The sequence below is a fragment of the Pteropus alecto genome, unplaced genomic scaffold, assembly GCF_000325575.1.
Source record: "Pteropus alecto unplaced genomic scaffold, ASM32557v1 scaffold206, whole genome shotgun sequence".
Classification (NCBI taxonomy): Eukaryota; Metazoa; Chordata; class Mammalia; order Chiroptera; family Pteropodidae; genus Pteropus; species Pteropus alecto.
The window spans coordinates 3,588,348-3,601,065 of record NW_006438906.1 but is presented as its reverse complement, the minus strand read 5'-3'; positions in this window follow the sequence as shown (position 1 = coordinate 3,601,065).

Here is a 12,718-nt window from a genome sequence, read left to right as displayed (position 1 = left end):
CCAGTTTCCAGGACTGTGAGAAATGGATTTATGTTGTTTATAAGTCCCCCAGTCTATGGTATTTTCTTTATGGCAGCCTGAACAAAGACACCAGACTTCCTTGCAGCTAGATGGGATCATGTGACTAGATACTGACCAATACTCTGTGAGCAAAAGTGGAATGTGTGACTCCTGGAAGATGCCTTAAAAAATGAGTATACTTTCTTTTGATCCCTCCCTCTTTCTTGTGCCTGGAATGCAGGCACAGATGGTGATGGTAGAATCTGGATATCTTTTTTGTTCATGGAGCCATGTTCTAAGGATGGAAGAACAGTTGAGATGGAAGGAGTCTGGTTCCCTGGGGATTCCATGAAGCCACCTGTCAGCCCTGTCTCCTCCACATTTCGTTTTCATGAGAAACAAATTGCATCCATCTTGTTTAGCCATTATTATTTTGGATTTTCTCTCACATGCAGCTGAGCCTTTCCTAACCAATCTAAGCCCATCTATTGCCTATATAAGAAAGCAATGATGATTCATTTAAAAGCACTCTATTCAGAATACTATCTTCTCCTATTTCCTACAAATCAAATTACCAAGAGACCAATTGGATTTTTAAAGTCCCTCAAAATGTTCTTTTTAGATGTTCTTGGTATTAAATAGTAACAGAATTTAAATGGCATCAACAAAACACACAGACGTGACTGTGATGATATGTTACATAAATCTGTGAGGGAAAGAACCTGACCAGAGCACACAGATGCAGCAGAGATAGGAAAACAACAAGCTGGGTCTCATAGATTTGCTATTACCGTCTTGTCACAGACAGCCATCTATTCAGATTCAAACCATCTTCCCTGTTTCTAGGGACAGTAAAATTCAAACAGTTTGGGGTAGTAATGGACTTGGAACCTCAATATTCTCATTTCCTGAACACCTATTGTCTCTAGACCGTGAACTCCTTGCAAACAGAAGTTCAAGTTGTGTCTCATCCATGGTTTATATCTCTCGTGCCAAGCACTGTGCTGAGCACAGTATAAACTCAGTGTCAGGGGGCCTGGCTTTGAGCCTCAGCTCTGTCAACTACATATAGGTGGTACTAACCACAGGATGATATCCGAGCCCTTGCAAACATTTTCTTTTTTATAACCGTTTATTGAGCCCTGAATTTGTGCCAAGCACTGTGTCAAACACTTGACTTTTATCTTCTGTAATCTTTACAATACTATTAAGTAGGTATTATTATTATCCCTATTTTACAAATAAAGCAAATGGGCCACAAAGAAGTTAAACATCTTGCCCAAAGTTATTTATCCTCCAAGGAGCAGACCGAGGATTCAAACTAAGCAATCTGACTCTGGAATCCATGCATTTGACCTCATTCACCGTAAGTGGGAAGCATGACACAGATGGTATCGTTATTACTATTGTCGTTGTTGTTGTTACAGACTCAAAAGAAGGGAAGAAACCAACATTGGTGGGAAGAATGTAGTGCCTGGATCAGGATTATGCTTGATATTTTATCTTTACTATTTCGTTTCATCTACATAGAGACTTATTCCCAATGTACAGATAAGGTCACTGAGACTCAAGAAGGCTAAAGAAATCCCCCAAGACCTCGCAGCTGTAATGGTAGCATTCAGACTTCATTTCAGGTCTCATTACTTCCAAATGCTCCATGCTCTTTTCATTTCTCTGTGCTATCTGCCTGCCCACTATAGGTGGAACAACTCCTCACCACATGGTCTCCCATTAACGCTTCCCAAAGATTCTAACAGAAGGTCACTGCCATTGGTGAGGAAAGATTTTTAGTTGTACTTACTGAAATAATTCACATCCCAACCCACCCACAAAAAAATATATATATATATTTGGGGTGACACAAAAAACCATATAAAAGGTTAATAAAATAATTGTTGTTAATGGGAGAACAAGGCATTACTAATTAGTCTTAACAAAGTCAGTTGGATCTTAGTCTGGCACAGCAATGGTTGTGGGTCCCAGTCGGCAATCAGATTCCCAAGACACAGAGAGGCTTTATCCTAGTATCATGTTTACTCAGCTTTACGGAGGATACAGAACCAGGAATCCAGCAAGCATGGCATTTTCAGCTTATCAGGAGGCTCAGCAGCCACCCAAAGGCATATCTTTTACCCCCTCACCCACATGGGGCAAGCATGGCCGCCAAGGATGAGAGTCAGAGTGTGTGGGGGTCACCTTGATGCAGAGCAGCACAGAGCACCTTGGTTTCCCACCAATCTTTTATATCACCCTCAACCTGTGTGCCCAGGGGTGCATGCCAACTCTCAGCTCTCTCCACCCAGATGATGTCTCTCAGATCAGGGATTTCACAGACACAACAGTCCTCATTTGTCCTACTTCTGTAGTTTCCACAAAACAATACTGTGAAGAAGACTATCTCTGAGGTCCCCCAGGCCTGAAGGCAACCCTTAACTCTCATGGATCACACAAAGAGATAACATTCAAAGATCTATGTTATATCACGTAGTAAGAACTGAGCTGAAAGTAAGAGAGAAACCCAACTAATGTTTGCTTACACACACAGGGGTTTGTTTTTCACAGAGCAGAAGTCCAGGAATGCAATCCTGGGCTGGTGTAGCTGCCAAGGGGTGAATCCCGAGGGTGCTGACTTCCATCCATGCTTGTTCCCGTGTGGTTGACATAGAACTACTGCACCTCCTCGTCTCCCATCTACAGAAAAGGCAGAAAGAAGAAGGAAGGGGAAGGAAAGAGAGACAGAACCTATAACGGGAAGCAAAGGCTTTCCCCTAAATTCCCAGCAGACATCCTCTCACATCTCATTGGCCCTAGTCATATCACATTGCCACCATTAGCTATAAGGGAATCTGGGAAAGTAAGTGTTTTTAGCTAAGCACACAGCTGCTCCAAACAAAATGGGATCCTGTTAGTAAGGAATAAGAGAAAATTGGAGAATGGGTAATTAGGCAGGTAATCAGCAATTTCTGTCACATATGGCGACCCTGAAAATGGTTTTTCAAGCTCACCAGTCCCCGCACAATGTTAAGCGGCCTGCTTCGTGTGCTCTGGCCTCTTCCCATGGAGCAAATCTCCACCCCTCCAGCCCCAGCTTCTTCCCCCTACAATAGTGTGCTAAACAAACACAGGTCTCTGTCTTCGGCACCCTCCCTCCCAATTCCCACCACTAGCAGTCAGCTTTTTAGAAAAACCACCAAGAATTTTATATCCCAGGCCTCAATTTTGGAGCTTTCAGTAAGGGCTTGATTTTTACAACTGTTTTTGGAAAGAATGCTTGGGAGCACAGCGCTTCTCCAACTGGGGGAGTGGAGGTGGGGTGGGGGGTTGGGGGCAGGGACATCATTCCCTCAGGCAAATCTTCGAGACTGCCTGGTTTTCTTATTTTGCTGACTAGATGCTGGTCCCTGAGCCATGCTTTAAAGACAAAGTGGCTACTATGGCCTACATATTTCTTTGGGTATCTTGGAGCTCCATGTAGAGTCTATATTAACTTAATCCAGACAAAGCTGTCTTAGTACGATGTGAGAGACAGCCAAGAGGTTGGCCAGCCACTTCTTAAAAGCAGCAGAGTATGCATATGTCAGAGGAAGGTCAATGTTCCTTCTTACTCCGAAAGTCAATGATTTGAATCTTTGTGGGTTTTTTGTTCATTTGTTTCCCTCTTAAAACAGCATCAAGCAGGAGTTGTGGATCTCCCAGCAAAGGGAATGATGAGTCACAGAGTTAGAAGATTGGGTTAAGGGAAGTTTGGTGGGAAACTCATCTTATATTTGGCTGGGATAAGATTCTAGATTGGTTCTCCTGGGCACCAATTTAGAAGTTTAAAAAAAAAAAAATCTCATGAGAAGAGATGTCTTAAAGCAATTTCATGAGGGTGATAGGTATGTGTCTGGGGTTGTTTCTCAAGGACTCCCCAAACCAGCTCAGATTTTAGAAGTTATGAATCGAAGGGACAGGAAAATATCATGACTATTGTTAATTATAAAATGAACAAAATAAAACTAATCTCTCCTCTCCTTCAGGTGGGAAGATGTGGGAATGGGAAGAGAAAACATTATTAAAAGCAAAAGAAGACAGCCTTAGCATGAAATTTTTCAAATCTTTTTAAAACATAAAGTTCTATGAGGAAGGTGCACAAATTCCTAGCACGTTCTAAATCAAATCAAACCTGCTTCTCCACAAGGGGGTCTTAAGAGCACAAGGAATATTTGGGAAAGATAGATAAATATAATTTGTTGCTACTGGGGGAATATTTAGAAAATAACCCATATGTGGTAGGATAATTACAAACATGGCATCTATTATCCACCACATTCTATAGTCACATCCTCTATCATGTGAGCTGGCAGCTCTTCCTAGCAAGACTTGGAGTCTATTTCTCCACCCTGGGATCTGGGCCAGGACCTTTGGTGAATATCACGTAGCAGAAGAGACAGTGTGTCGATTCCAAGTCTGTCCCTCAAGAGACCTTGCTCATTTCTGCTCTCTTTTAGAACATTACTGCTGCCACGTGAACAGGGCCAGACTAGCCTGCTGGAGGATAAGAGATCTCATGGACAAGAGCCCATTTGCCCCAGCCAAAGGCATATAGATCAACCTATGCCAGCCAACCACCAAACATGTAAGAAAGACCAGGCAAGATCAGCTGCCTGCCAGAGCTGACCTCAGATGCATGGAGTCCACCCAGGAACTGAATATCCCATAGACTTATATACACTAACGCTTATTGTTTTAAGCCCAAGTCGATAAGCTTTGTCCATAAACAGCCAGATAGTAAATATTTTAGGCTTTACAGGCCACATATGGTCTCTGTTGCATATTCTTCTTTTGTTTTTTAAACACATTAAAAACATAAAATATTCTTAGCTTGTGAGTCCTATAAAAACATGCTGTGGGATGGAGATGGCCCCTGGACCACAATTTGCCACCTCTTGTTTTAAGCTACAGAGATTTGGACTGTTAAGTTACACAGTAACAGCTAACTAATACACCACATGGTTACTGTTTGTTCTTATATCTTGTTCCCTTGCAGACGGATCCTAAACCATGAGGTTCATTGCCTCCTGGATAAAGAAGTTGGCTGTTATTGGAAACAAAAAAGTGATTGATCAATGTTGATCTCAAAGCCGATTTTCTCCGTTCCTTTAACAAAACAATAACTTGAAAGCCAGTCTTTATGAAGAGAAAGATTTTCTAAATTTCAGGGACTAGTGGCCAAGATTATGGGATTTTAGAGAAGGGTACTAGTGTGTAATCTCAAAGAGTCATATAAGACCAGTCTTATCTCAGTGGACACTAATGTTGGAGTACACCAGAGCCGTCATCCTGCAGCAGAGACTAGCAAGGAGCCAGGGACAGAGTGAGACTGCCCGTTCCTCTTTGACCATGATGTCATGTACACCCAGTCCTCTAAACCTCTAGACAGCATTCTATGGAGATATAAAGAAAAGAAATGGGAAATACAAAAGACAGCATTTCTGAGTCAAGCCTACAGAGAATGAACAGACCGTTTAAATCATTGAATTGGACTGAGTTTATAGGATTGGAATAAATTAAGTTTTCCCTTGCTACTCAGTGGGTTAAAACTTTAAAAAAAAAAAGATAGTTTAAGAAATTATTTAAATCTATTATTAGTTAAATTATGCCCCCAAAAGACATATTGAAACCCTAACCCCAGGACCTGTGAATGTCACCTTATTTGAAAATAGAGTCTTTCCAGATGTAATCAAATTAAAGTGAAGTCATCAGGGGGGCCCTAATCAATATGACCAGTGTCCTTATAAAAAGAGAAGACATGGACACATAGAAAGAAAAAGGCCATGTGACGATGGAAGCAGAGATTAAAATGATGCAGCAGGAAAGTGCCAAGGATTGCCAGCAACACCAGAAGCTGAGAGAAAGGCTTGGAACAGATCCTCCCATAGAGTCTGGGAGAACGGCTCTAGTGACCAAGCTTGGACCTGCTGACACCTTGCTTTCAGACTTCCGGCCTCCAGAACTCTTGAGAGAATAAATTTATCTCATCTAAACCACCCAGTTTGTGGTACTTTGTTACGACAGTCACAGGAAACAAGTATAAAGCCCATTTCTTTTTAAAGAAAGTAGCTGTATCTCCTAATTAATATCAATAATTATTTCAACACTGTTTTTCTTAAGTCCCACTTCTAAAAATCAAAGTCGTCCTTGAGGGTCCGTCAAATGTTGGCAGAGTTGGGAACATTATTCTCTCCATTACAATGAACATGGACTCCTTGAGTGAGGCATAGTCTCTGAAGACCTGTTTTGATTTGGAAATTGGTGTGGGGGAGGGGGAGAGAAGGCTGATTTCTTAAGGTGGGGGGCCGAGGGCGGGGCATCCAAGACCAGCTTAGATTTTTCAGGGCCCAAACAAGTGTGCATTAAAATCGTCTAGTGAATGAAGACTTCTGAACTCCGTTTTCAGAGATTCTGGTTCACTTTGGAGAATGAAATCCAAAACTCTATATCCTTTGCAAGTACCTTCTAGTGATTCTGGTAAAGCTGATAGAAAAACCCTTCCCCGGAAGCAGTCATGGAGGAACCCCAAAATTCAAAGTGGCATGGAGCTTTCATTCATCCCCCGCCCATCCAGGAAGCTGGCCCAGTGTGGGGACTGGCTCAAGTGGGAGAGCTTGGATATAATACTGCTCCTCACCTGTGGTGTCCCTCAAGAAGGAAGAGGAGCAGGGCAGAAGCAGCCTGTCCTCCAGCCCTCTCATCCTTTCCAAATTAGGACCCTAAACAAGCCTCTGAAGGAAGGTGCCCCCTGGTGGCCATGTTTAGTTTTCCAGGTACCTAGTATGGGCAGCCAGCCAGCAGCTAACAGTCTCCCCCACATAAATGGATGGCACTGTATCAATAAAGCAAGGCAATGGAACAACTTATTGTGATTTTGACTCATATGGCAATAAATATGAAATCAGAACGCAGAAACGGAACAGCCACAGGAAATGGCAACTGCATTTTATGGGTCTTAAATTTCATACCAGAAGAGAAAATCACTACTCAGCTCTGAAAAGCTGAAGCCAGGTCTTATTTTTTCAAGTCCATTTCAAAAGAAAGCAGGACAAAACTGTAGAACACAGAGTTGAGTTGGAGGGAGATGAGGGAGCAGCAAGATATTTGGAAAGAAAATCTGTAGTTTTAAGAAGGAAAAAAATTGAGCAACATAAATGAAAAGAAATTAAGATTTTTAAAATACATTGGATTTTTTTAAGCAGCAAAGATCATTATTACAGATAAATTGTGTTTTCTTCTTCCTACTCCATCCTATTGATTAAGTCACAAATAGTAATGACTTAAGATTCAGTCCTATACTGAATCAATCCCTATCGTTTGCAAGCATCTATGTTTTCATGATAAAATAATTTCATAATTTTACTGAATAACTCCTAGAGATATATATCTTTAAATATCTGAGAAATTCTACAAGTTAGATATTACTAATCACATTTTTCATACAGTTGGTGTTCAAAGTACTCAAATAAGCTCACTAGCACTAAGTAAAAGAGCTAGGAATAGGACCTCCATTTTTCACAGTAAAAATAATGCTGGGAATGAGGATTCACATTAAGTGGACATGAGGTATCTCATTTGGGTAATAAAAATGTTCTAAAACTGTATTGTGATGTTGGTTGCACAACCCAGTAAACTTACTAAAAACCATTTAATAGTGCACTTGAAATGGCAAAGTTTATAAGAAGAAGAAGAAAAAAGAAGAAGAGGAGGAGGAAGAGGAAAAAGAGGAAGAAGAAGAATATGAGAGAGATAGATGTTTCCCCATAAACTTGGGAATAGGTCGCTGGCAGCCTAGCGGGCCCAGGCCTTTACAAGGAAGATAGACTTTGGTAATTTCAGGCTTCTTCTATGGATGAATTTCTCTATTCAGTTATAACCACTTTCCCACCAGTATTTATAGGTGGCTTTTTATTTTTACCTTCCTACCAAAATCTGTTTGCAGACCTTTTGTTTATATTAACATATAAACGACTGATTCATATTTAAAGGGGCTTTTGAAAGAAATACGTAATATTTAAACTCCAAATGTTCAATCATCCCCTCTCTGCTGAAGCACAACAGAACATTTGCTTGGATGCCCAAGTTACTTCAAAATCAACAAGCAAAAATTTAAACCTATTATCATATCTTCAATTGCCACACCAGTCAGATTGTCTCCCCATTCTAATTTCGCTAACTCCTCTGGTCATCCATGTTTCTCTGTCTCCTGCCCCATCTGTTAACAGAGGTCTCAGCCACTCAAAAGTCCTCCAAGTACTTCTGGAATTTCTGGGGAACCCCAAAGATTATATGTCTTACCAATTCTTGAATTGTCTGAGGCTGTTGCAAGGCATCTGTCATTTTTATCTTAGTTTGCGGCTCCAATCCCCTGCATTAGAAACCCCTCATCCTTGGGCCTCAAGCACCCTTTCATTACAGACCACCACTCCCACTGTGCTATTCCTTTGCCAGCAGGCACTCTGCTCTGGATGAACATTTACATGTTCTCTGCACACAGCTGCCCACCGGGGACTTCCATTGGCACATGGGAGGCTCAGAGGGCCAGAGCGTTCTGTGTTGAAGTGGGAGAGTCTTTCCCTCCCTTTTACGAGCTACACTGTTAGGAAGGTCCCAAATCAGTCCTGCTTCCTCCCCACACGCCATGGACGGAAATCCACAATTAATTCCAGGAATGTTATCAGAACAAGATCTTCTACTTGGAAGAAGCACCAAACATATTGCCGTCCTTTATTAAATGGAAATATCATCATAGGGCCATTTTTAATCTTGGACAAACCATCCAAGCATTTGCAGTATGTTACCCAGAGCAAAACCACACTGGAGTCAGGTTTTATAGCTCAACCTGGAGTGACCTGACCCACTCCAGTGAAGCCTCAAATTACTCCAGCCGCCAGAGGTCAGAGAAATTAATCCAAAATTGTTTTAGATAAACCAAGCGCAGGGCAGAGATCAGAACAGGAAAGAATGCTGTAAAGCTTCTTATTGATGGGGTGTTGTTTAGGAAATCTAATAAGACATCTGCAAAGGTATTCCCAAAAAACAATTAACAGACAATTGTGTCAACTGGTCTAAAAAATATCAGTGTATTGGCACGCTAGGAAGATGCACTCCTCGTTGATCCGGATGGATGTGGGGGTTTTGTCTTCTGCTTTTTTCTCCCCTGATTTCAATGCTGGGCAACCCTCTGAGTCTTGCTTTTTTAACATATTATTTTCTAGCAGCACTTTAAAACATCAGCCACAGCATGATTTTTTTTCTCAGTCTAAAGAAGCAACAAAACCTGTTTTCATTTGTCTTCCCAGGTTCTAAGACTTTCGGAAGTATCAGTTATAAGCTCTACCCATGGTATCTTGGAAGCATTTACCTTCACTTCCTCATCGCGCTTACTATCCAGCTCCTATACAAACTTTCATTCTGAGGATTCCCAATCCCCCTGTTTGCACCCTATTAATTGCTCTTTTCTGTGTGGACAGAATTTGCCATGTATTTTCCTAAACAAATTTCATGCTTTTGTTTCAATTATTCTTTTGAGAAGGAAACCAGATGAGGTTTTTGGAATTACCTACCACGTTTTAGAAAATGAGAAGAAAATGTAACCCACACATAGTGTTATTTCGCCAAGATCCCACCCATCAGGACACCAGATGAAACAACTAAATAAACATTTCCTTGCCCTGACACTTGCAAGCTAAAAACCCTGTATCTCTGCAAACAACAGTGAACTAACAATCACCAGGGAGAATTTCTGTGAGTCATGCATTAAAAGAGCACCCCGACATCGTCCTGACCTTGCAGAAGTCCAGCTAGAGAAGTAAAATCAACAGACAGGAAACAAAGAGGGAATAAGGAAGTGACTGCTAAGTTACAGGGGGCTGATTCTTAGAAAAATAGAGTCTGGAAAAATGAAAGTGAATCAGAGAAGGCTTCTGGAAGAGGTGAGACTTGAGCTGGTCCTTGAATGAGCAGGATCAAAAGAGTCAGAGGGGAACAGGGAAAGCATTTCAGGTAGTGCGTGAACAATTAGAGAAAAGAAAAGAAAAGAAAAAAAGCTAGTATGTGTGGCAGCCAGAGATGGAAGTAGTCAGGCGCCAGGAAGGAAAAAGCAAGCTCACTCAAAAACAGGGTGAAGAGAAGAGAGGAGAGTTGAATAACCACACTTTCTGCAGAGATGATGGCCGTTTAAGATACTACATTGAGCAGGGGCTTTCGGGAGTTTGGGGGTGTCTTGGGTCAGCAGTGGAGAACTGTTGTAAGCCCTGAACCTTAAGGGACAAGGAGAGCAAGTAGCAGGACCCAAAGGAGACAGCTTTCTGGGGGAGGCCACCTGGCAACACCTGGGCCTCGGTAGCGGGAGGCAGCCTTTACCCAACAGAGCCTGCAGGGAGGCAGCCAGGGGAAGGCCCAGCCTGACCAGTTACCACCCACTGCCATGCTCCAATTTTGTGCTCAGCGCTGGCTAAGATTAAGCAGGTACCCGAGAACCTGCTGGTGGCTCTAAAGGTGACCAGCAGATACCTGGATGGAGAAGGGCAGAGAATAGGTCTGGAGGGGCAATGAGGAGAGAACCAACAGACAAATCACCTGGAGGCAGTGGCACAAAATCCTGTAGCAACTCTAATTGAACATGATGAGTGTTCAGGCTAAATGTGGTAGGTGAGGCCCACTGAACAGGTGAACTGAAATCGGTCCTCTGGACCCCCAAGTCTCTGCTCAAATATTTTAAATGAGCTTGCCCAAACCCCAAACACGTTGCAACACATCAATCTTGTTTTATTTCCCTCACAAACACTCATCTGAAATGATCCTGTTCCCTTTGTCATTTTTATCGTCTGCCCCAGGAGGGTGCAAGTTTTCCCCGAATTTCTTTTGTTTGTCACTGTTCTCCAGCACGGAGAACAAGGCCCGCTGAGATCCCCACCTGCTGAAATCTAGACAGTGATCACTCATGGATGAGAACAAAGCTCAGAAGCCCAAAGCACAAACTGTGCTGAAAGAGTAGCCAGGGAGAGGGTAAGAAATGGGAAGGAGAGGAAGAAAAACTCCTTTCCATCTGAATGTCACATGTCCTGCCCTGGTCACAGCAGGTGGCCAAAAAGGATGAGACTTCCGGAGAGCTTTCTCTGTCCCTCCTTAATGGAGAGCTGGAGAGAGCCACCAATCTGGTAGCCCAGCCACTGCCTAAGTGGCCTCTAGTTTACTGAAATACTAGGGGCAGAGAATGAGCACAGAGCTCAGAGCTCAGAGGGCCTTTCCGGTTGGAGGGTCCCCAGCCATACATGGATTTCTGCTGCACCCAGTTCCTGGCAGAGGAAAGTCTGTTCTGACATCAAACAGTCCGTCAGCATCACTGTTCCAGAAACTGCTGGTATGATGAGTGGGCCGCACAGAGGTAGCGGGTAACGATTAGCTCATCTCTAATTATATGGGATTTACGATTAGGCAGCAAGTTTATTTTGGAACACTGCAATAACAAGACGCACAGCACTGGTGAGGACGAGGGGGCGGAGTTCTAACTTGGCCTTTAGAATATAATAGCTTGCCATTGCCATGGAAACCAGCTCCCTGGGAGTTCGCAGGCACCTTATTCTATAATTATCAGAGATCTGATAAGGGCTGGGGGAGGGGAATAGCAGTGGTGGTGGTGGTGGTGGTGGTGGTGGTGGTGGTGGTGGTGTGTATGTTTCTTTATAAATTGTATTCAGTGGCTGAAAATAGAAGAACCTGGAGAACAAAGCCTGCTATTAACCACCATCTGCTAAGAGGTGGCTGCACTTCAGCTGCCTGGAGAGGCTCTTCCTGTAAGCTCTGCACATGTGCCCAGAATGCCAGAGATCCATCAGCACTCAATGTGCCCAGAAAGGAGGGGTGGGGGGTGGGTATCCAGGCCAACCAGGTAGAACATGTTGAGCAGGCCGAAATGTGGGCTGCTCCTGTCCCCTACCCCAGGAAAATCTGCAAGGTATCCTTCCTTCTGCCCACCTACCACTCATTCTCAGATTCCAAGTCCAGGTGGAATTGCAGCTACCCCAACCATGGGACTTGAGCTTGAGCAAAGTTCTTAAGCTTTCTGAACCTCTGTTCTTTTATGATAAAGATTGTTAGAGGGATTAAACAAAATAATGAAGATAAAGGCAACATGTTTGGCAAACTGTCAAGTTTGTCATCCACAGCTAGACTCTCTGAAGAACTGAGTCAAACTAGCTTTGGGAGAAAAATCACCCTTTATTTAAAAATTCAAACCCTCTATTTTCTGGTTGAATTATCTGTTTTTATAGATAATTCTGCAGTAAATATTAAAGAAAACAGAAATGCCCTGTTATAATCATAATACAAACCTACCTTCCATTTATGTAACATTTTCTAGCTTAAAAGTATTTTCCCCATATTTTATGGTGGTTGTATGTTGCCCTAATTGAGTGAGCATTCTCTTTGTTGATTCATTTATAAGGAAGCCCAGGCCATTTAGAAAGCTTCTTTTTTCTGAAAGACTTCCTTTTTTAAAGTGGGCCATGGTCATTTTAAAAAAGCCTACCAACATTGAGTATGGCTATGTATGTTAAGGGCTCTGAGTCAACAAAAGTACTAGGAGCTGTTTTCTAAAGCTATTCAAACTCAAAAGAGTTCATCCACTTGCCCTCTAAAAGCAGGAAATGAGTGAGAAGAATAAAGAATGCTTCATTCTATT